This window comes from Cydia pomonella, chromosome 9 (genome assembly GCF_033807575.1).
Source record: "Cydia pomonella isolate Wapato2018A chromosome 9, ilCydPomo1, whole genome shotgun sequence".
NCBI classification, from domain to species: domain Eukaryota; kingdom Metazoa; phylum Arthropoda; class Insecta; order Lepidoptera; family Tortricidae; genus Cydia; species Cydia pomonella.
Window position 1 is genome coordinate 9678706 of NC_084711.1, and position 26971 is coordinate 9705676.

A 26971-nucleotide genomic window follows, 5' to 3' on the forward strand; every position below is an offset into this window, starting at 1 on the left:
TCAGCACCGATTTCCTTGTTTCTATGGGAACCCTTAATCTGTCAACTTTTTTTTATTTTGAGTTAAAACCTAAAATTTACTTGCCAGTTATGTGATTTTGTCTTTACAAGAAGCTTGTAATATACGTGTTTGATTTGATTTGAAAAAACATCTGTGTTTTATTCTTTTTATGGGTCGGAATTAGGTTTAATTAAACTCCAAATTAAGCCTATTACCGATGGTATGATCAGATTACCCTCGGTAATAGAATGTATAGAAATATATTACCGACCCAGAGAAATATCGAATGGGTCGGTAATAGGCTCTTAAAGAGTTATCTATTACCGAGTGACTATTTGGTATTGTATTGAAATATCGCATTTAGGGTACCGCAAGTACAGATTTCGTTGATAAAATTTAGACTTCAGTTATCATTATCAGATTTAAATTCTTCTGTTTTCTGATTCAGTTATTACTCTGACAGACAAGGAAGGGTACGCCGGACAATTCCGATTAGTTTTTTTTTTATATAATTTTATTTATACAGTAGTCCAAAATCTCAGACATGATTTTTTTTAGCTATAAGAATCAGCAATAAGAAAAGTACTGTGATTTGTTAGTTATAAACGGGTAAATTATAACACATAATATGTGAGAGACTTTATTTAACTTAATTACCTTATCAAAAATATTAGAATTAAAAATTTTCATGTTTTTATATATAGTCGAAATTTTATAATGTGGACGTTTACCATTTCACTGTGGTAAACTTTCACTCAGGTGGTAAACGTCCAGCTTATAAAATTTCGACTATAATTTACGCTGTGCCTTATGAGAAAATGTTACTTACTTGTTTTTTTTGTGCAGCTAATTATGTCAGTAAGACAAACTCTTATCAATCTTTATAGCATTTAAAAATTACTTTATTTAATAACAGGCAGGCATATTTGTCATATACGTCCTTAGTAAAACTTTAATAACAATGATTTTTGTTGTTTTACATGTAAAACATTCAACTTATAACTTGTTATACAGGTACTCGTGGGTACTTGGTAAGTTAACTATTTAATAGTATTTGATTGTGCCAAAGTGTAATTATAATCTCTTCGAATATATCTCTTATTTTTAAACATACTCCTATAGTTTTATTTTTTATTTTTGTGTCAATATTAAACTTAATGACACAAAAATAATATACAGAACCCACGTCGTTATTATTACCCTCGGTATTAGGTTTCGAATTTTGAGTTTGGTTTCTGTTAACGAGTGCAGAAAAATCATGCCAATTGTACCCTCGGTAATGAAAGCTCAATTCGCGATAATAGAATCACAGCCTGTCCCTTGCCACGGTAATAGAAGATTTGGTCATTTTGGCTTCAAAAAATATTTTAATACATATAATAACCCAAAATGAATCCAAAAACGTGTGAAACGGAAAGTTCATTAAATGCTATGATGAAAAAAAAAATTCCTGGCTGTTAGACAGCATTGATACCCTTAATTTTTGGATCTCTTTTGAAAAGTTCCTTAACTACCACGGTAATAGGTGCCTTTACCCTAACACTATTCCTTCAGCGCAGTCCATAGAAATGTTCCTGTTTATAAATTCCTGAAGTCCAATCTATCATCTTGACGCTCACAAAATAAATGATCCACTAGAAGTAATTAGTCATTTCGTACCCTATTGTGGATTTTCAACAATCTAAAGCATGGTACAGTCGCCATCAGATATATCGGGGCGGCCAAGGTGCTCACAAATATCTGAACACGCCTCTATTTTCAAGACGCTAGAGTACATGTCCAGATATTTTTGAGCACCTCGGCCGCTCCGATTTTGCCCTTGTGAACCTTTCCAATGTCAAGGAAAGAGGTCTCCCGAATGCCATACTGCGAACCGATTCCCATATTTTGTACTCGGTAGGCGCTTAAGATAAATTACAAGCGTAACTTTACTGGCGGGCTATTTGATTCACCAAAGTGAGATCATATAGCGTGACTGATATGGCTGTTTTAGATTAAACTAGGGGCAAATATAGCCAGATCATACATGTTTGTTATTTAAAAGTATGCTCTTTGTAAACCTAGTATATTAGCGCACCTTTATCAGTATATGGGTACACTAATAAATTATAAACTTTAATTTTCCTATCCTTGTATTCAATACTATTCTTATTATATTCGTAATAGTAATAGGTAACTTATGTGTACGTATCTAGAGTCAGAACTAGCTAAATTGGCAACGATTTTGACAGCCCAGCCTGTGCACATGTTGAGTACCTAAACGTCATAATTTCATAGAAGTTTGACGTTTAAATTAACACTTGCACTGTCTGGGCTGTCAAAATTGCTGCCAACTTATCTTGGTCTGATGCTATCTGTTCTAAAGCGGCAGCTTATTATTATCAAATAAAAAATAACTAAAAACATTTTTCTTCAAAACGCGGAGATTTCATAGCTACATGCCGGGAATGAAATAATAGTAGAAAAGAAACACGAGAAAACACAACAAATGCAGCTACTTTCTTTAAATAGGACTCGGGATTTACGCTGCAATATCTCTTCATTTAAATCTGACGTGGTAAGGCTGATAAACGACCCGATTCGAACTTTAAGATACATCAAATATTAGGTCTAGATACGATATGGGTCGAATATGTTAGTGTCAAAGTGACGATTTTGTTTGAAAAGACATCACTCTTAACACGGACATATTCGATCTATGTCGTATCTAGAATAGAATCCGGCCGAAAGTTGTACTATATAGCATCTCAAATAGACAATGGACATAACACAGTGTTTGCTTCGAAATTATTTGGTAAGGTATTAACAATTAAAGAAGTAATCACATAAAAATAGAAAACTGTAATTGTAATTCATTGGACATACCAGTTAGTTGGCGATAAAAAAAACGGAAAAGCACGCGCATCCGGATTCGGATTCGGCGTTGTACTTGAGCTTCCGACCGCTGTGCTTTTCGCACCCAGGCTTACAATTTATGTAGCTTGGGTTATTAGGTTCCAATCGAGGGCTACCGTGACCCCTTTGTGTTATTTAATATGAAATTATAACGAATATCCTAGTGGGTAGTGACCCTCCCTATGAAGCCGGTGGGCATGTATTGATGTGATGAGCACGGATATTTGTTCCTGAGTCATGGGTGTTTTCTATTTATCTGTATATATCGGTGACTAAGTACCCACAACACAAACCTTTTTAAGCTTTCTGTGGGGATAAGTCAATTTGTGTAATTATTTCTTTATTTTATAAGAATCTAATGGGTAAGCGCTTGACGTTAAAACAAATGCTTTATTAATGGTAGGTTGGTACATACGAGTATAAAATATATCTTTCAACTATTGGGATGATAGACATTATTTCAATATAATATTAACTGACTTTTTCCACATAAATAAATAAAAAATCTGTGGGGTAAATGATTTAATATGAGTTTATTTTTCCCCTCCCTTAGCTGAAGTTATTATCAAGTATGTTTACAAAATAAATAAATAAAAACATACTTAGCAGACGACTATTAATTGTTTTTTACTTTTTTGAACCTTATTATTAATTAACAGAGGAACTAAATAATTGAAACAAACAAACTGACTGCGATCGACAGTTGAATGGTGAAACTAAATAAATAATTAATATTATTTGAAACTGGGATTGTTGACTAGAGTACAAAGGTCTGAGTCCAAGGACAACAAAACAAGTTTGAGTAGGTACCGAGTTTTAGTTAATATATTGTATAAATAAATTCGAGTTATATTCTATTTCCGACGTACTTTGAGATAAACCTAGTAGTTTACATGCCAATATCTGCATGAAATTGAAATAATACCCTTTTTAAACGGGTTTTTACGGTAACATTGTAACTACGAGTATGTTACCGTAAAAACCCGTTTTAACGGAGAACGCGTTATCACTTTAAACGAGTTTTTGCGAGATATAAACATAATACTTATACAGGTGTTTGACATTATACGACTTACCACAGACACAGTTTATTTTAATCTCTTTAGTGACTTAAATCTATTAGTTAAGGGCTCCACAGAACTTGTAATAAATCTCACGTATCCTAACGTATCCATAACCGACTAAGAAGATCTAACAAATTCAAGATTCGCTCTGTACTTATACTTTTTGGCAAACTGCGAGTACCTACTCAGTTCGGGGTGAATGACTAGTTTATATTTGGCATCACAACCAACATCATCACGGTAATAGTAGATTTGTTATACTTCGCACAAAACTCACTATTTCGCAAGAGGCGAAGAAGGGAACAAACTATGAAACACTAGTGCCTATTTATTTCACCGTCGTATTCGACTTGTGTTTAGGAGTATATTTTACCGACTACTTTATATGAAACAATAGTAAATGACATTACGATCAAGTTACCTACTCTTTATAGTTCTATATTCTGCGTCTAAAAATAACTGCTGGCTACGTTTCTCTTTATTTTATACATGGTGCAAAATAACTTATTTTAAATACAGTAAACATCCCCATTATTTGCGTCTGTTATGAATAGTTAATGACTCAGTAATGACTACAGTCAACAAAACATTCTTGAATGTGCAAAGTAATTTTGGGCACGACTTTTAGAGGGAAACCCTTTCCCGCGGATTGTTCCGTGACGCGTGAACACTTGGAGCACCCGGCGCGGCGCCGACGGAGGTACAGTTCTACTAATATATGTATGTACTTTGCTCTAGAATAAAACTGGTTACATATTATATTTTTATGTTATAACGCTGGCAAATAAGTAATTAACATACTTATTTAATAAATTACGCTTGCTTTTTCAATATGCACCTAACGCTTTAGAAACTTGTGAACAGTTTACGGTTGTTTTAAACGGGTGAGGAAATTGGTATTGTAAATTTATGTTTCCAAAATAAATGAGAAAATTATTGGAAAACCAGCAATCACATTCGATAGGTCAATGAAAGTAAACGCTATTAAATCTGCATAGTTTTAGATATTGTGGGAGCTTGGGCTACCTACAAATTAACGCACGTTATGCTTGTAGCGCGTAGGTACATACACAGTAGATTTGTTGTACCTCTATGCCTTTATACCCGTAGATCATGTTATATTATGTTTAGTCAGTTTAAAATAAATATTTATTAAATTAATTTAAAACAAAGATAGGCGAAACTTTTGTGAGGCTTTGAACATACCGTACAATATTGCCATCGTACTAAAGTTTTGTTTCGTTCCTAAAAATAGCAGAAATAAGCCCTCAGAGCCACAAATGGTGCAATAACGACGCGTTTCGTGAAATTACTATCTTTTAATATATTTATCCTTTATTTGCCGCTTAGCTTGTACTAAAAAAATATGTTTATGAATCGTAGCGCGTTGCTTTTGCCGCTCAAAACTAGTCACAATTTTTTTTTCCACCTGAACTGTACGTAACCGTGGGTAAGTATGATATCTTATGCAGCTTTAAATCTGGCGGCGGTACCCTGCACTAGAAGCAACGATGCGTATGCAACGTTTCTTCATAGAAATTGCTTATTCAACTACCTAATACTTGCTTCAACACGGGGATCGTAAAGGGTGCTCGATAGTAAACTGTTTATAAATTATTTTTATACGGGTGATATTATTACCACTGGTTTACAGAGAAAAAAAACTGTTAATAATTATCAGTTCTTTTGAATAAAAAACTAACAAATAGTCTTATCAAATGGCGTTGATCAATTGATGAGATTCTTTTTTAGGGTTCCGTAGCCAAATGGCATAAAACGGAACCCTTATAGTTTCGCCATGTCCGTCTGTCTGTCTGTCTGTCCGAGGCTTTGCTCCGTGGTCGTTAGTGCTAGAAAGCTGAAATTTGGCATGGATATATAAATCAATAAAGCCGACAAAGTCGTACAATAAAATCTAAAAATTTAATTTTTTTTAGGGTACCTCCCCAACACGTAAAGTGGGGGTGAATTTTTTTTTTCGCTTCAACCCTAGAGTGTGGGGTATCGTTGGAAAGGTCTTTCAAGACTAATAGGGGTTTTCAAGAAACATTTTTTGATAAAGTGAATATATTCAGAGATAATCGCTCCGAAAGAAAAAAAAATGTGTCCCCCCCTCTAACTTTTGAACCATAGGTCCAAAAAATATGAAAAAAATCGTGGAAGTAGAGCTTAAGAAAGACATTAAATGAAAACTATAGCGGACATGATCAGTTTAGCTGTTTTTGAGTTATCGCAAAAAGTTTTCCCTTCATAGTAAAAAGACTTACTTTAATTAGGTACTGATTATGCAAATTTGCCTATTTGTTTAACTCGGGTGAAAGGTACCGTTTCATCCCTTGGTTAACAATTTACTATACTTTAAGCTTCAGTTTAGCTTATTGTGACGGAAGAGTAACTACGGGACCCTACACTGAGTGTGGCCCGACATGCTCTTGGCCGGTTTTTACTAAGTAAAATAAGTTTTAGTTATTCACATTAAATTCTCATGTTATTCACTTACGTTTTTACGTAGTGGTCTACACTTTTGGACAAAACTATACTACGATCTTGTATTGTTGTCATCATCTCATCATAGGCGCAATGTGCAAGTGCAACAGGAAAGTAGAACATTATAACGTAAATATACTGATAGATATTGATTTGTGGTTTATTAAAATTGAATGACAGCTAATTCCCGGCCCATAATAAATCTCGGCTTCGATGGACTACATCACTCTCACAGTTCCTACACTGGAACTGTCATACGAGGGTTGCTACTTATATATCCGGAAACAAAAACACAAACAAACGTACACGGCTGAAAATGGTTTTATTGTTTTTCAAAGTATTCCTCTTGATGATCTATGCACTTTTGCATTCGTGTGAACCAATTTTTGAAGCACTTCTGCCACTCCGCCTGAGGTACCTCCATAACGTGTTGTTTGAATGCGTCGACAGCATCTTTAGTGGTCAAAAAACGTTGACCGCGTAATTTATTTTTTATATTGGGAAATAAATAAAAATCATTGGGTGCCAAGTCAGGGCTGTACGGCGGATGACCCGTTAATTCCACATTTTGACCTTCCAAAAATAGAGTTGTTTCGCGTGACGTATGACAGCTGGCATTGTCATGATGAAGAATGATTCTTCGTCGCTGGTTAGTTTTACGAATTTGTTCAAATACTTCCGGTAAGCAAATGGTCGTGTACCAATCTGAATTAACCGTTTTACGGTTTTCTAGTGGCACTGTAGCTACATGGCCATTAATACCGAAGAAGCAGGCCACCATTTGTTTCAATGTACTTTTTGCACGAGTAACTTTCGTAGGGTTCGGCTCATTTTGAAACACCCATACCGTTGATTGTTGCTTCGTTTCGGGATCGTATGCATAGATCCAGGATTTGTCACCTGCATAGATGTTATAAACGGCCTTTGAGTCACCACGGTTATATTTTTTTAACATTTTATTGCACCATTCGACGCGAGCATCTTTTTGCTCCTTAGTTAAGTTGTGCGGTATCCAACGCGAACAAATTTTTATTACAGCTAAATGATCATGTATTATGCTATTAATGCTAGTCATAGAAATACCCAGAGTCGCCTCTATCTCGCGGTACGTAACATGTCGGTCGTCCATTATAAGTTTTCGCACAGCCTCAATATTTTGTGGTACCTACAACGACCGATTTCGGGCGACCTGCCTTAACTTCGTCCGTAAGCATACTACGTCCACGATTAAACTCACTAAACCAGTGATACACAGTAGTTTTAGATGGAGCTTCATCACCAAAAGTTGAAGTTAGTTGATCTATGCACTGTTGTTGCGTTAAACCACGCCGAAAATCATAATAAATCATAGCACGAATATTTTCACGATTGAGTTCCATTCTTGCAGCGAGATGACATTTTAAACCCGTCAAAAACAAAACACTAAAGAAGAAATATACCGGCTAGTACTTAAAAAAGTTCAAATTTTACCATGGAGGTCAAATATACTATTTAAGAAGATTGTAATCCCGGTTTCCGGATATATAAATAGCAGCCCTCGTACAGATTTCAAACTCGGCGCCCGCGCTCGAGCACTCGACCGCAAACTGAAACCTAAAACCATTGCACACAGCAACCTACTAGCTCAGTAATTCTGTCCACCTACATACTCCAGTCCCCTTCCTAGTTAAGAACGACAAATTAGTTACTAAATTTTAACTGCAAAGCATTATATGGTAATTATCATATTGTTATAGCTACTGTTGGGAAGAGGATTGGATTATGAAGAATAGATAAGATCCACCGAAAAGCTATTAACAAAAAAAAAAAACAATTGCATCTTTTCCCTGACTTGAAATAATTTATCCTTCATAAAATATAAACTTTTTACCGCCAGTTCCACGAAAGATTTCCTCAAAGTAGCCAAGCGGTGCTCTACGAGTTAAATTACTTTCGCACACTTTAAGAAGGGTCTTCACAATCAATTAATAGCTATCACTTAAAAAGTTTGTCGTAAATATTTGAAGGTGAGTAAATTTAATGAAACTCGCGAAGGTTGAGTCATAAATTGTATTAATTGTGCGTTAGGTCAGTTCTTGTCAAATAGGCTCGTGTTGGGTCTGTCAACGGCTTCGTCTGTCATAGTAATATAAAGGCCTCACTTATTAACAGTCTTGCTGACCCCTCTGCGACTACACACTAGCAGTTGAAAGTCGGCATTTTCCTGCCGCAGCACTGCGTTCTGGCTATGGTCTGATATCGGTTTGGACGTCCACACACAGGACCCTACAGATTAACATTTTGCCGGAAGATATATTATCAGTCAATCAGGGTATCGCAATACGTCACAACTCACAATTCTATTTTTAGGTTTCAGACTGACGACTCATACGAACCGAACGCGTGTGACCGCTTGACGATTCCGATCAGCGTCGACAGATATCTATTGGACGGACCGTGTCCTATAAGCCCTACTAAGCAGACATTAGCCGGCGGCCTACAACAGTGAAAACTGATTAATTGGAACCTGGATAAATGGGAAACCTCAATAATTACAACCAAAGGTCCCGCCCTAATTTATGGAACCTTTTAAAATAAAATTCAGAATTTAATGTTTTCCTTAACACGTTGAACGCCATGGGGGGCACCGGCGACCTCACAAAGTCAACTGCAACACGCCATGGGGGGCACCGGTGACCTCGTGTTAAACCTGTTTTTAAGACGCTATCCTGCGCCGCGTGTAGCAGTTATAAGCAATGCGTTGTATGCAAGGGACCGGCATGGCGCTCGTTAGTAAAACGGTGGCTTGGGACGTGGGTGCAGTTAGTGACATAGTAGATTTGTTGAAAAAATGAAAAAAACAAGGCATTTTTTTCAAATCACAGCTTTAATTCTATAATTTATATAATTAAGTATTTGCAATAATTATATAATTAATAGAAATTAATTTCAATTATCTGGAGATACACGACAATTATCAAAAAATAAGAAAAAATAAATTTCCCAATGCAGACACACACCTGATACATGCATTCCACAAAAAAACATCATAAAAACCCAAAATTAACAAAAATAAACAAAAACAGCGTATCTTCTTGAACCAGTAGCAGGAATTGCCAAACCAAGCTATTGTCACACAATGCCAAAGCAGTTAAATTTTATATTATAAGCATATTTTAGCGGGTGCGAATGTGACAGTATAATGACCGGCACAGTGACCGGCGTGGCCGGCGGGGGGACCGGCGTGGCGTCATGGTAACGGTTTTTGAAATATGAACTTCACAGCGCCACGGGGGTCAACGGTGACCGCGAGTATTTTTTTTTTAATAACTTTTTAACTAAACCTCCAATAACAAAATAAAATATATATCTATATACATATCAAAGTAATAATTGAATTTACATCAAGTTTTTTTTTAAGAAAAAATGAATATTTTGGTCTGGCGTTTAACGTGTTAATTTTGCTTAAAAAACAAACCTATGTTTAACAGCTTTTAGATTTTTTTTGTTTCTTGAGCCCTATTTTTCCGATTAGGTGGTGTAAATGTAAAAGGAATTGGGGAGCTTCGGGAGTACAGAGAGGGTTCGGGAGAGACAGGTTACATGTAGAGTTGTACCTTTTTCGATAACTTTCTCTGTTTTGTTTGGGAAATGTGAGAACAGCGAGAGCTCGAAAATATTTCTCATAGGAAATAGAGAACGTTATCGAGACTTACACAAGTCAAGTACGCTTACCATGAGATCAGCAATACGTTACGCAATAGCGAGAACGTTAAGGAAAATGTATGGAAAAATGGTACAGTGCTTCGAGTGGTCATCTAAATAACTAAAATTTTTGCTTCGTACCATGAGCCACATACGTATTTACTGTCAAAAATATGAAGCAAATTATACAGCCCGATTATACAGGCTATTTTTGACTATATAAAGTAATAGTGGTACTTATATATAATAGTAGTTGGCTACGCATGCTGTGGTCCGACACCCGTCTGCATCACGACCACGGTTATCGCCTACAGTTTAATTTTAACTTTAAATAATACGTATGGACTTATTAGCGAACAAAATGTCATGTTCATGATCTCGAATTTAAAACCTTATTAATTTTTTTGATTCTGAACTACCAGAAAAGTTTTTGAAGAGGATTTTAATATTTCCTGTTACTGAAACATGAAACACCAGTAGTACCAGAACTTGAACATCAGAAAAGACTCTATAGTATAAAGACAATTAAATAAAATCATATATATTTTGTAATTATATGTACACACTATTATATAAAATATTTATGTTTTATTAATAAATATTGCATATTATTATATTATTAAAACTTAAAATTCACACAAACAAACCGCTCCCCACCGTCCCGGGTGCAAAGGCGCCCATGATACACGCAGCATTTCCACGCTGAATTACCATGGACAGCCTTAAATAATGTCACAGAAAATTTTAATATTTTTTTTATTAAAGATAAATAATACAATATCTATATACATTTGTGGAAATATAAGTGGCGAGGTGGCTATATGTTTAAAGTCCAGTGCACCTCTCTACCCTCAACACTCATACCGATGTTGCCCTTGAGTCATCCTAGATGTCGCTTTTGGGCTGGCCCCAAGGTCACGGATTGTCCAGCCGATATCTGTCAACGCTGACCGGAATTGTCAAACAGCCACACACTCGGTTCGTATTAGTCGTTAGTCCGAAACGTTAAATGGAAATGTTAGTGTGTGACCTATTGCGATTAACTGACAGAATAATATCATCCATTGTACAGTTAATCTGTGGAGCTTTACACTAAAATGTACATAATAAATAAACATTACGATTCATTACATAGGGTAATCAAGCTAAAAGCGGGTAGGCGCCTATACATCGTTGTATGTAACAGTATTGTGAATGTATGCATGCGCCGTAAGAAACCGACCGCCAACAAGTTTCAAATAGGTCTGACTAATCCGCGCTATGTAGAGGAAGCTTCAGGCATTCAATGACGTTGAATTTCATTTCATGATACCGTTTGGTAGTGACTATTTTAGTATATTGTTTATATAACAGTTTTGTGATGTACCTATATTGCTATTTTGCCTCAATAAACCTTATTATTATTATAAATTTTCGACATATGTATTTCCTAACTAATGACTGCATATTGGCTACTTTAATAGAATAAAATCGTATATTTCTTGACGGTTATTGTTAGCTTACCCGCGTTAGGCCTGCTTACCTTACGTTTCTTTTATTTTCATTTTAACATCATGCATACATCATAATTTACAGCAGAACAAGGACGATATTCATATATTATCTCGGTCGCGACAATAAACTAGAATCCGGTTAATTTTGTGAAAAATCAAAACTTTGTTAAAAACCACTATGATTATAAGCCTAATACAAAACACACATACCACGCATTTCGTGTTCTAATCATTTATTAATAATAAATAATATAGAAATCGCTTTTGTATTACATTTCCAATTTCTGTTGTGATACTTGGGATATTCATAAATATAATTTTGTTTCAAAACTCATTTAACTAAATTTAATTAAGACGACTCGTTATCAAGTTTGGCGGCAGGTATCTTAATTTATTACAGCAATTACAAAACTCATGAAAGTATTGTGTGATGAACTGGTTATTCAAGGCATCGACTTTATTTCTGTACTTGTCGTTTCGATAAATTGACTTTTACTTATAGCAGAGAAAATCGTTTTAAAGATGCCTTTTTTCAAACAAACATTTTCATTGTACAGGCAAATGGGACCGAATCGAGTCTCTCAATTTTCCATGTAGATTAGTCTAAGCACACACTTCAATACATACGGTAATTGTGATTTTTGATGATTTTTTTTTACTTTAAACGGTAAACCCCATTTTGCCGCAAATTCAATACGCGCGATGCGAAGTATCGGGATGAGCGCGGGTTTCGGGTAGCAAGCAAGCGCCTTTTACAGATTATAATTCGACCATGGACAATGAAGTAAAATGAAAGTAACTATCATTTTACTTCATTGTCCATGGTAAAATGTGTATCAGATTTTCTCTTTTTCGAACAAAAATCCAGTTAAAGCTTTCTATTTATTTGTAAGTAGAAAATATTTTATTTTTTTATGATTCTGCAAACAATTTGTTCTAGGGATATTCACGCAAGTCGTATTTAATAAACAACAACGCATCACGGTTGGTTTATTAATAAGAACGCGTTTAATTCCTGTATTTTATTTTTGTAATGTTTAGTTTGTGTGTGACTTATATTTTTGTTATCTATGATTGAACAGATGAATAAATAATTCTAAGACTAAATATGGTTGTTGTTTATTTAATATTTTAAAATTACATGGCGCAGTCGGTAGGATACGAACCGTGGGCTCGAATAACCCAAGATATTTTACAGGTCTATTCTTACCGCATTTAGAGAATAAAATATCATACAAAGTTTTCTGAAATTAGTCTTGTTTAAGAGATGATGACAATTCTTGGGAAAAATTGTTTCTGTAATAACTCAGTGAAAAATGTCTTTTTTGGCTGCAATACTGCCACTATGTGACTTGGTTTAGACTTGCCTACTGGCAAGACATTCGTTTTTAAGAACTCGCAAAATTAAGCTGTAAATAAATAAATAAATAAATAGTGATGTGACAGACGGACGGACGGACAGAGTCCCACGATAACGGTTCCTTTTGTACCTTTTTGGTACGGAACCCTAAAAACGTCTCTTATTCGTGGTTGGTTTTATTTTCGTCATGATGTAAAAAGAAATAATGTGTTATGTGCAGAAAACACAGACACACACACACCAATTTTTTTTGGCGAATTTTACCAAAAGTCATGTATTTTTTTGCTTCTTATGACCTTAAGAATACGTGATCAAAATCTGTTGGGTTGCTCGAGCTCACGGTGAGCTGCCGAGACGAAAACTGATATTGATTTGTTTTTGTTGGACTATAGAAATACCCCTTAGTCTTCAAAGTTCCCCCTCTGAGTTCTTGTTCAATAGACTTTGTAGAACCAAACGTCCTATATACAGGGTGATTCAGGAGACGTGAGCAGGATCAAGCTTGAGCATTCAGTAAGTTATAAGCAACTGTTTCGTACCAGTATTTGTGAGATTAACGTTCTTTTATTTTTTACTGTTCAAAAAAAAATGTTATAATTTATTTACACCATGTATGGTCACCCTATTTGTTTTATCCATAACAAATTACAAATTGAATGTCATCGGAGTCTGGTTACTTTTGAAAAATCGTATCTCACTCAAGTGTGACATTTTGTTTTCTTCATAATCAAAGTGCTGTCATAACGGTTAAAAAGGTTTTATCTTTCTTAATTAAGTGTTGTAGGGTGTCCATGATTGTAGATTATCAAATTTGTCCTTCCCAAAAAGTTAAATAACAGAAATAAAGCGAGATTGTTTTACTTAAATACGATGGTGAACGGTTCATTAACATTTACTGATTGTGTAGGCTTAGTCCTGCTCACGTCTCATGAATCACCCTGTATAAAGGTTGTATTAAAATTAAAACTGCATAAAGACATACAGAATAACTAACTGAATAATAGTAATATTTAATAACAAATCATACTACGATCAACACACCCACAACCACAACCTAGAGTGACATTTTTAAAGAAAGACAAAAGATAGTTAACGCATTCACTGCCAGGGGGCGTGGCCTAGGAACAAACTTGTATGACGGTGAACGCATATATGCGTCGGTACAAAATCACCAACATCCCACTATCTGTAACAATAAAATACTGTATGGCAACTTAAAAACATGAACCACGAGTTTCTGTTTTTAAGTTTCCATACAGTCTTTTCAAAGTCAAAGTGGCCTGTCGAACCGCATGTACAATCGGCTTGGTCTCAAATGGCTGTTCAGCAGCCACCTGCTACCGACTTGAATCCAGCTATAGCTCCGAGACTGAAACAGTCGACGAGTGCTACAGAGAACCCTACTCCTCTAGTACCACTTAGAAGATCTAACAAAGATGTTAGACCTCCTAGGCATCTCAAGGATTATGTGTGCAGTATGTACTCGTTAGCTCTTTAATGTTTATATTTTATTATTTTACTTTATGTTAAAAACGGAGATATACACGGTGGTTTTTTAAAGTCTGTTAACTTTGGGATATATGGCTAACTACATTTAAGGAAACTGAATGGATAGTTAAGTTTCATTTATTTTTATTTTTCGTAAATAGTCCTTAATAGCGTTGTTGTAGCACGGACATTATATTTAAATCTACCAAACAATTAGAAACTATAGCATATTAATGCCATTTCGAATATCGATCGTCCGAGATAGTACTTGCGCTTAGAAGCAAATGTATAAACTCGTACTAAACACTCATCAATATGTAAACGGGCCCTAAGGCTAGGTTCTGATTAATCCAGATCGCTTGTAGTTGTGTGGATATGAATAATACAAAGCACACTTCACGTTTTAATTAAGTAACTAGTTTATGTATACTGTACAAATAGAGGAGAAGGAGAACCTAGTTATTTATGTATGATTTTTTTTATTTTAATCAGACTAGTGTACTAAAAAGCTTATTAATTTTAAAGCACTACTTAAAACTACTGATTTTACTACAATCCTATGGTTCAAATACAAGAAATAATTGGTATTACTTATTACAACTTATATGTTTTAATTTCTACTGAACAGTAAGTACAAATTAAACCATTCGTATCATATTATCGCATAACAATGTAAGGTTTGTCACATGACAGAGGATGAAATAAAAACAATGACAAAACTGTAACTATCAAGTAGATCAGAAAATACATATATTACCTACTCTTTGTGATTGTTTTGTGGCTCGATTGATTGTTTACTACCCAAATTGATTGTCATCAGATATATTAATAAAAGATAAGCGGGAAAGCTCTACGTCCCGTTCTATTCGTATTATGTACATAGCAAAGGGGATTAACATATAATATTGTTTGCTTGGTGACGAAAGCTTAATTCCTAAACTCATTTTGCCGACCGCACTATAGATGGTAAGTCTAATTAGATATTATACAGGCTAGGCAAAGCCCAAGCCCATGAACGGTTTAATTAATTCTCGTGTAGAATATAAATTAAATTGTCTTTAGGCTTGCACGTTTTCGCGATTATATATGGGATTTACACATTCTAAAAAAATAATGTAAATGAGACTTAAGGTCCAAAATCGTGTCATGTTGCATACCTTATTGTATAAGATTTCCCTAAAACTATATTTTTAATGAATTTAAACTAAGTAATTACTCACAAAATATACACCTATACGAATATAGACATACCGTCAAATGGTCCCAGACTCAACTGAGAGGGTTTTGTTCGTGTCATTTTGGCTATGGAGCCCTAAAGATGACGGAAAATCAAATCATGAAAATGAAAATGAAAATTTATTGATAACAATAGTTACAAGTCGTCTCGTAGTTAAGTTAATCAATCAAACACGTCATTTATCGGCACAAATAATTTACAATTGCATCCGACAAAGGTATTTCCGGGCTCCTGCAATTTTTTCCTGATTTATGCACAGCCATTATCCTACTTGAATTTGTATTAAGGAATAAGTTAGGTTCTATATCAAATATCAAATATCAAACATTTATTCAGCAAATAGGCCACAGGGGCACTTTTACATGTCCATTTTTACAAACAATTAATTAAAAAAAAAAACAATTACAAATATCGAATCTATGAAATAATAAATACTTTATTAGAGATGTATACTGTCTCTAAATGTCAAATTACACAAAAAAAACTATGATAAAAAAATAAAACCATAAAATAGTCTCTATAGAGGTCTATAGAGGTATGAAACTCATTATCTTAGGGCACTAAAACCGATGATTGTAGGGGAACATAGTGGCCAACTTGTCAGAACGGTAATTGGAAAGTAAAAATGCATCGGAATAACAGCTAACAAAAAAGTTATGTGATCATTTTGATACATTTATTTGATTGTTGTTCGGCGTTTTTGTTTGGCTAGGCCCCCAGCTCGTAATACGACCGTATGCCGCCTTAAATAATAACAAAATGAACATACGAATATGTCGTCGGAAATATTACCGACCTGTGATTTCAAAGAGTAAATTACTTCAGTAGTAAGAGTAATATGATTGTGAGTGTGTACATAAAACACAGAGACTAACCGGTAAAATTTATCAAGATCAAAAACAACTCAGTAAATTTGTAACATGACGTTACTCTTCAGCTTACGAAAATGTAATCGTGCAAGGAAAATTATACAGCCTATGTTCGTAACTTTTCAAGGAAGACAACTTTTTATCTCCTTCCAAAGTCGACATCAGCTTATTATGCACGTGTACCGAATAAAACCCACAAGTTTCGTAAGAAAGCGCCTAAAGCCGATATGAGGTTAGGGGTCCTAGCCAAGATAAATATCGTTCGCACCGTAGCGAACGAAATGCTTATGTACCTCTATCACTTTTCCATAATAATGCGACAAAGGCGTTTCGTTCGCTACAGCGCAAACGATTCTCATCTTGGCTAGGCCCCCAGATGGACATAAACTTTGCTCAAGTACTGAATATCGTACAAAGCAACTTCGCGGCGACGTTCAATCGATAAAGACGACCGCAAATAATTATTGATTTTAACGTTCCATTTGATTACTAATGTAAAGACGCGGTGATTGTTAACAATGATTCAAATAATTAGAGATATACTTTATTAACATAAAACAATTAGTCATTTTATTGACCTAATTTTACTTTTATATGTAACTATGACTTTATAGAGAAAAAATGCGAAATTTAAAGTAGCTTTATTTTGATAACAGTAGAAACATTTATTATTAATCCTTAAGTCATAAATCTAAATCTTTATAAGTAAATAAATAGAGGCTTGTTATTACAGCGCGGATATTCTATTAAGCAGATTTTAATGAGGTTTTCACAAAGATAGTTTTTCGCTACTACGTTAAGATGCTTTTAACTGAGGACATAACCTTAAAATGGGTCAATAATTTTTGCCATTGGCTAAATTTTTTTTTTCTGAAAGTGTCTATATAAAAGTGGCTGGTAAGTTATGAAAATTATTTATAAACCATAACGTTAATATGCTCGTGCCTATAAAGCTATTTAAATAAAAATGTAAACGCTTAAAATATGATCTTTATTTATAAACATTGCTTCTTATACAAACTTTCCTGAAAATCACGCGGAATAAGCTGTTTATAAAAATTATTATGGAAATATAAGATACGAAAGTCTGTATCGAGAATAACATTGTTAGAAAGTTAAAACCAGGGGACGCTGTTCGCAGCAGGACGTTTTCCACTGCGTAAATAATATCCCCCGCTTTTATTACATTTCCCTCTCAAAAGTAAAATATCCGTTCTGAAAATGTAATCGACTCTTAACGAGCAGTTCGCAATCACTTCTCTGAATGTTAATTTGTCACGTGATCCTTTTGTTATTCTCATTATTATCGTCTAACGGAAAATAATGAATAATTTGTAACATTGATGCTTTTGGATAATGATTAATGACTCATTTTACCTATTAAGCAAGAATATTATGTTTTTTTTTTGCCGTGGATTTGTGAAGGTACCTAATTATATTTTTTACGTTTTTATGGAATCAAAAAGGCAAAAAAATAGAACATTTTAGATTTAGCCAATCTTGGTAAGCTTTTGTATGGTATCCGTGGCTGAATAATCAGACCACGTGGCTTAATTCGTTGATATTATTTCCCCTTACAATTACTGTATTCTTAATAGGGAAAATTTCAATTGATTTTTTTTTGCCGGTATAGCCGTGTCATCCAGATTTTCCCTAACCGAGATACATGAAATCAGCCGTGCTATATCCAAAACATACGTGCAAAATTCTTTTTGGATGCCTAAGAGTACTAACATACTTATTTCTACTCGTCGACTCGACTGTAATGGTTGAATTAAGGTTGGGTTGATTTTGAATTTTGCTTGCTTTCTTACGCTCTCTTAACATATCAGCTACAGCGACTGACTGGTTTCATAGTTATTTAGTTGGTCGTCGACAAAGGATAAAGATTGATTCTTCTTACTTTTCTTGGTGCAACACGCTGGCTGGTGTTCCACAAGGCGGTGTGCTGTCCCCACTACTATTTTCGATATTTATCAACTCCATCACTCTTATCTCTCTCCTTATTACCTCCAGATTCATTCGCAGGGTGTGGAGATCACTAAGCGATCTCAATTCAGTCATAGAGGGCACGAATCTTGACTTGATGCGCTTATCCAAGTGGAGTCAGAATTATGGCCTTAGAGTAAATCCACTGAAAACTCAGGTAATTGTGATTGGCAGCCCTAAACTGATTTCCAAAATCGACTTCGTTGAGCTTCCCCCGACAATGTTTTATGGTATCCAAATTCCTTATTCCAACCAAGTGAGAAATCTTGGAGTGGTAATGGATCGCTCTCTATGTTACGTACCTCAAGTCAGTGAAGTGACCAGGAAGATGTTTGCCGCTATGGGGTCTCTCAGGCGACTTCGTAATTTTCTGCCTATTTCTACTAAAATTGCGCTTGTTCAGACGTTACTTCTCCCTATTCTTGATTATGCTGATATCTCCTATCTCGACCTTACTGAGGAACAATTCAATAAACTTGAGCGCATTCAAAATGTCTGCATTCGGTTCATATTCGGGTTACGCAAATATAACCATGTTTCCAGTTTCCGATCCCAACTCAAGTGGCTCCCTATCCGTTATCGTCGTAGCTCCCACATACTTTCTTTTCTTTATTCTATACTTTTTAATCCTGCAACTCTCCGCTAACTTAAAGAGCGTTTCTCTTATCTGAATTCTGTTAGATCCTCTCACAATTTGCTCCTATCTGTGCCATCTTCCTCTTACAAATTGTATAATTGCTTATTTACTTTCCAGGCTGTTGGACTGTGGAACTCTCTCCCTGTTGAGTTAAGACGTTCTCAATCTATTACCTCCTTCAAATCAGACCTTAAGGAATACTATCTTTCCCTTCCATAGTTTATTATTATTATTTTTTCCTTTATTCCATTTTTTTCCACGTTAGGTTTTTTACAATATGTATATAAAAGTAAAGTATAAAAACACTTACAAAACATATAAACACATTATAAAAAACCTAACCTAGGGTGCCGCCGGCAGCGGGGCGGGGCCCAAGCTGCCGGTGGTCAGGGCTGCAGAGAGAGGAATTTAATTAAATTATTTTTATTATTAATGACACTGTTGTTCCTTTATTTAATAAATATTGTTATGTTATGTATGTATGTCTAAGTATGTTTATGGTTAGACGTATTTAAGTATGTTTATTCATATTAATGTCTTGTGTTGTTTGGTTATATTCTATTCTACTTTTAATGATTATTATTATGTTGTTGTTTCTCTTTGTGCCACCTACCGTATATTCTAATTTTACTGTCTCCGATACCCAAAGGTTGTCTGGAAGAGATCGCTCTTAAGCGATAAGACCGCCTGTTGTTACCTTTATCAAATTGTCTCTGTTTGTTTTTGTACATTTTTTGTCAACTATGTGAGGTGTTCAATAAAGAGTAATGTATTGTATTATACTAAGTATACCAAACTATAATTGCGTAGTTTTCGCGCTTGAATGTCTTTTATACTACATTTTTGTCTGCTGAGATACTTAACAATTTTCATTAATTATTTAGGTTTTATAGTAAATATAATTTTAGATGACTCGTAGAAGAAGTATTGCATACAATAGTGATTTAATGAAACTTTTCAATCTTGTAACTTACTTAGGCAACTCAGCATGCTTTGTTGCCTAAACCCGGTACTCGAATGAAAAGCGCTTGTATAAAATAGTATTTTAGGCGCTAAAATATATCAAAGTATAATAATTTCCGGTCATTCATATTAACTTAGAGCTTGTTGTATTAACAACGGACTCGGTATTGAGTTAACGATTTGATTTATTCGTGTTTCATGAATTTTGGTCCTTCGCAAATACGCGTTGAAAGTTATTGTGCTCGAACAAAAGTACGTCCAACAAATCAGCATAAAATATTGTAGCTTACAATTCATTACACAAGGACTATCTATTCAAATTAAGTATACAGAAACAATCAACAATCCTAAAACATTTATCCTACTTGTAGATACCTACGACGTTTATCAACAACAATTTTGAAACATGTTCATCGTAGTGCGTTATTATCATACTAAATCCAAATTAATATGTTATAAATAAAATAAAACGAATATATTATATACTTAAGATTTATTCATAAACACATAAAATGCATGTTCCCTGTTGCGCCCATAATGAGTCTGCTTTTACAACCTTAACCGAAGAATTAGAACACAAAGGTGTTTAAAGGTGCTTGCATGCTCAATTGTGAGTAGAGTACTGCACGGCTAATTTTATGTCACAGACACAATATTGTCACCATCTACATACCCACTGTATCCAGAATTCAGTGGGTATGTAGATGGTGGCAAATAAATAATGTGAATTTTGTATTTTCTTTGTGAATCTATAAGAAAAATTACTACTTGTTTAAATAAGTGAGGCAAGTCCAACAACATAAGTTACATCTGCTTAAATTATAATTCAAATATAGTTAAAATAGTATGATGAAACGCCAAAAGGTGATCACAAACGTATATTTGATATAACTTGAGACTTGAGGTTTTAACGATATGATAAATAAAAAGGTAAGTATTTGGTTTGGTGGCAATTGTGCCAACATTCTCAAATACACAGCTTTTATTTCTTGCTACTTAGAACTAAACTATATCTGCTAATACTCAACACATTTCAATATTGATTTTCCATGTTGATTCCCTCGTAAATTTCGAAATCGAACCTCTAATTGCCGAGGTCGGTAGGGTAGGATCAGCGGAAGGCCATATGTTACGCTAAGCGACATTTAGCGCCTGTGCCGGTGCCATTGCTTCAAATTAATGTAACGCGTCTCGCTACGCCTGCAGTGATTGAGCGTGAGTAACTAAGAGGCATCCAATCAGGGACATTAGGGATTGAGTTAAATTTTAATGTGGCGTAATAAAATTACAAGTAATTACCCCATTAATAAAATTCTTATCTAAAAGTCTCATATACATTCACTTTCTTCTAATGTAAGCAACAAGGTATATAACGTAATATTTGACTACGGCCTCCTAACCTATAAAAAATACTCAGTAGTGACCTACGAAGCTGGAGGGCCAGGGTTCGAATCCTGTCAAGGGCATATACTTGTGTGTTTATAATGATGATATATATATATATATATATATATATAATGTTCAGCCAAGGTATGGTTGGACCGGACCGATACAGTGTTATGTTTACGATGCTTGATATAAAAATAATCTTTACTTAATTTAGTCGTTATCTTTTATCTATTTTTCAATTTGTTCACTCTATATTATTTTATGTCTTTTTCCTTCTTGTCTGTTACCTTTCGTGATTTTTCTCTCTTGATGGTCTCATCGGAAGATCAGCGCTGGAAGCCACCAGCAACATGCTGAGATGAGGCCATTTCGTGGCACTTTATACTTCCTTTGTTTTTGTTATATCATGTAATTTAATGTGTCTTGTTTGTGTCTACGAATAAAAAATATTCTATTCTATTCTATATCTTTCAGAGTTGTGGATTTTTCTGTATACAGTGTGTATTTATGATATAACCGCAAATTTAAACTAGACGTAGGTTTTAGTGCTATAAAACAATTCTGAAAATGTATTTATTTATTTTAGTACTTTAAAGCCAATATAATATTTCGCACACCATGGTCAATTGTGACAGTTGTGACATAGCGCCATTAAATGCGACGTTTTGAGTTAAAACTATGTAAGTAGGGCTACATTGCTTACTGAATTATTTTATACTGAAAAATAAGTCGTCCATTTTTATGGTTCCGTACCCAAAGGGTCAAACGGGACCCTATTACTGAGACTCCGCTATCCGTCCGTCCGTCTGTCACGAGGCTGTATCGCATGAATCGTGATAGTTAGCCAGTTGAAATTTCTACAGATTATGTATTACTACTGCCGCTATAACAACAAATACTAGAAACAGAATAAAATAAATATTTAAGGGGGCTCCTATACAAAATAGTGATTTTTAGATAATGGTACGGAACCATTCTTGCGCGAGTCCGACTCGCACTTGGGCGGTTTTTTTTTATAAAACCCATGAAAATGTGTTGATTAAAGCTTATACTTTTTTAATTTATTCAATTTAAAATTTAATTTAATTTTAAAACTAACTACCCTTTGATAATGCGGTCGTATCAAATATACACGCTGTATAAGTACGTATTTATGTATTTAAGTATGTATATCGTTGCTAGTTCTTATAATACAAAGTTGATCTATGTAATTGTCCTCAAATATTTTTTCCATTTATTAATGAATGAAAAATAATGCCCCACCTCAAAAATCGTGTTGCATTCGAAACCTCATTTGATAATTTACCGTGATCACGCGAACTTTCAAATATAAAGTACCAGTTCAAACTGACCTTTAATATCATACGAGTATACATATATGTACTTCAACGTGATGGGGTCGAACGAAAAACATCTCTTTTATACCGAGCATAAAATAATGTGCATAGTTACTGGCTACAACCTTCACTAAGTTATTAAAAAGCAAAATACATGTGTAATAAATGTAATAATACGTAATTTAAAAAAAAAGTACTACAGGATTGGGATGGAATATGGACGGAAATGGGATCACATATGTTCAATGTTAAATCGAATAAAATAAGATTACAGTAAAAAACATATTTCGATTCATATAGGTGTACAAATACCCCTTAAATTTTGGGTATTTCCTAGAAATAAATATCTCTATAAGTACCTACTTAATCTATTGGCGCTTCAGAAATTCTAACAAAGGCAATCAGTTTAGTTCAGAGAATTGCCGATTTTGGGTTGGGTAATTCATGCTGGTGATAGTTAAAACGATCGTTTTTGGTCCAGAATGTTTCTTCGGAAGACGCACCGTAAACAGAAAACAGGGACCGTGCGCGTTGGAAGGTTTGCCATCTTGTGGCCTGGATCGGAAAAATAAACATCACTTGACACTTCACGCAAAAGCTGCTTCAAAGCATGTGCTGTCACCTACCGTTCTCGTGCGTTTTCTTGTGCATAGTAGGTGCTCTTCACATTTACACCTCGCGTCAAAAATCTGACGTGTCTTGGGCTGCCCCCTACCGTTTATACATATACACGCTCCCTATAGCGCACGACTGGTCTTAAGGTTACTAAGATCCAGGCTTCGTTGTCTATGAATTTGATCTAGTCAGATACTTACTGAATCTTCTAGAATTTGTCTGAACAGAACTCCCGCGTCGAAGTAAAGGCACTGGTCGACTACGGCGCGCGTGGCCGGGTCAGAAGGCTGTATCCTTATGTTCACCGCCATATTTGTTTAGAAGATACATAATTGAGGTAATGTCAACTTAGTTTTAGAATAAGAAAGAACTTCACAGAAGTAATATGAGTTTAAAAATCAGGGACAATATGCGGAAAAAATTAGAGGCTATATGTAGTCATGCCAGTTACACACTAATCTTACGGAAGTTTTGACCAACTTTTAGTTCTTATTGTTATGTGATTGTTGGTTTAAGTACACATTACAATTATAAATTAATTGATTAATTACACTGGTCTGCAACGAAATCTTCCTTTAAAAAATTATGCTATAAATATCAAGATTTTAATGCTCTGAATTTCTTCCCGTTTGCCGATTTTTTCTATCACGTCTAGATTTTTTGTTCTTTTTTTTGTCAACTGCAATTAAAATACCAGTTTTCAACTAACTGTTGTAAAGTCAAAGCGAATACTGCGCATGCGCATATGTACTACCATAAAAATCACTTTCAATACTTTCTTTCTCTTACAACTCGCTAAAACTTATTTTGTATGTATACTGTTCTTAATGTTGACAAAAAAATTAAAAAAAAATCATATCAAAAATACTAGACGTGATAGAAAACATCGGCCAACGGGAACAGATTAAGAGCATTAAAATCTTGATATTTATAGCAAATTTTTTTAAAGGGGGATTTCGTTGCAAACCAGTGTTATCTTTATAGTAAGGCGACGGAACAGGTTACTTTTCGTTCATGTCATCTCGGATATGAGTAAATATGATATTAATGCATTCAGTATAATGTCCTGAACACAAATATATATGAGATGACAAGCGCGAAAATGGTAGGGGTAGCTGCTGTGACGTCATAAATTCGGCAATACAAACTTTTTTTTTTACACACCATTTGGGGTACTAAATGAAAGGGTTTTGTTAGTTGATCACAAATATATAAGGTACTGTAACATTTTCACTACTTAGTCTAACAAATTATTAGGAAACGTTCAAAAAATTCACAATCCAGAATTAATTTTGAACTGCTCTTAATTGAGAATTACTGAATAGATTATTCCAAATTTTATACCAAATGACTGTGAATATATTTGTGATCTACTTACAAAGCCATTTCATTTGGTATCTCACATGGTATATAAAGTTTGTACTGCCGACTTTCTGACGTCACAGCAACTACCCTCATCACTTTCGCGCTTGTCATCTGTTTGTGTTCATGACTTCATAATTATTGACAGATACCAAATATATCCATATCCGAGACGACATGATGAGTGAAAATCGATTTCTAGAAGACTTTTCGTGGAAAGGCTAGGCCACTATTAATGAAATATGTAACTCGAGCATTTAATTTGCCGTTTATTCCGGGTCTAGTCAATTAATACGAACGATAATTGGTATTGCTTACAATAATCTTTTATTTGTTCTGAATATCACTTGTTCTAAACCTAAACTTAATTTTTGATTATACCTACTAATCCCTTAGTTTGTAAGTTCTACTAATAAAATGTGTCCATGGTTCATTCATTATTATCATTTATTAAAGATAAATTATCAAAGAATAATAATAGATTTCATAATAAATTGCTTACGAAAAACAATCATTCTTAATCTCGGTGTTAATACGGACCACTGGGTTTCGTTGCAAATGGAGCATAATAATTCCGTTAAAATGAGTTGCAGATTAATTCAACACCAAATCGTTGTTTATAAGAAATTCCATCTAATCATTTTAAGAGAAATGTTAAGTTTATAAAATGCGTACAGTATACTATTGACGGTGTATGAATTTTATGGTGGGTTCCACGTTTAACAGGTAATTAAAAAAAGATAACATTTACCATATTAAACAAGTACTTATTGATTTTTTTAACTATATCTCTGGTGTGGCATTTTTGGAGTCCTACAGGTACCATATTCGACAGAATAAAGACTAGAAAGAGCAATGAACAGATTTCACATTTATTTTTTATTTTTATTCAAATCGGTATTTATCACTTTTAAGCACCAAATAAACATAATATGTACCTAAGTATTCAATATCTATTATTCGTTTAAATTATTTCGATCGTTTCATAAACCCTCACTCGTATTTCAATGCCTTTAATTATGTACCAGTCACATAAAAGTACTATTAAATCTTTCTTATCGTTTGACGTATGCTGTAAAAACTTACTTGTAGAATATAGTAAACAATTTTAAAGGAATTCTTAGATTTAAAATTAACTTACTACACGTTGCCTATAGTTAGAGAAAACCGTGAAATTAAAGTTAATACTAATAGAAACATGCATATCATCTAGTATCCAAGTAAGCAAACATTCGTAATCCTAGGCGTAGTCACGTAATACTCTTCTCATTATCGTATTACAAGCAATGAGTGCATATTATCGGAATCGGATACCAACTTTACGAGTAATACTATATAATATCTGTCACACTTCAATAGTTAAGTATAATAATTAGGTTGCCTGCTCATCAAAAATATATTGCTGTGTATCTTAAAAGTAGTTGTAAACTTTAATAATCCGCTGATATAACGTGTATACCGTACCTATATCGTGGTATGGGGTGTCTCGGTGTAGGCAAGTCTGGTGGGGCGGCTACTACAACTGTACTACAGTCCGTGGGCGGGAGACGGGCCGTTTACCTCAGCTGTCCTTTAGACTACTCGGCCGTACTTTAAATGCCGGTAAAGTCACATAAATATTTTTTTATCACAAAAAGTCGAAGTAAAAGTGAAGAGAAATAATTGTTGCACCGATTTTAACAGTTGGCAGTTGTTTGGTGATCGAGAGAAGAAATGTTTACGGGTTGTTTTCGAGCGGCGGGCGCGATGCGAGGCGCGTCCACCGCGCTCAGCGCGGCGCAACAGATACAGAGCGTAGGGTTCCCGCCGCCGCCGCCGCCCGGGTGCTGCGCTGCTCCGGCGGCGCGCGCCATGGCCCCCCGCGCCGGCTCTGACGTCACCACGTGAACCTTCCCGAAATCCACGATCGCGGCAAAATGAAACCGTTTCTAATGCAACGGGTAATCTTTTCAAAGGTAGATACTTCATCTCAATGCAGTAGGACACGTGCATATGCTCATATAGTAAATCTACCAGCGAATTAATGTCATGTCTAAGGAAATTTCTCAAATCTTAATCACATACACAATAAATAAAATTAGGACACTTTATAGGTACTTATT

The 26971-nt window shown here is 34.7% G+C and overlaps 1 protein-coding gene across 2 annotated transcripts in view; it reads right to left on the reverse strand.

Moving 5' to 3' along the window:
- The window catches only part of LOC133521298 (5-hydroxytryptamine receptor), a 59091-nt gene extending 32387 nt beyond the window's left edge, over window positions 1-26704 (reverse strand). Inside the window, exon 1 of one of the 2 annotated variants that reach the window (XM_061856179.1) lies at window positions 26334-26704. The gene's annotated coding sequence lies outside the window, so the exon portion shown is untranslated. The remainder of the gene's footprint in view (window positions 1-26333) is intronic. The other variant, XM_061856178.1, reaches the window with a different exon arrangement.
- Window positions 26705-26971: the final 267 nt, after the last annotated feature.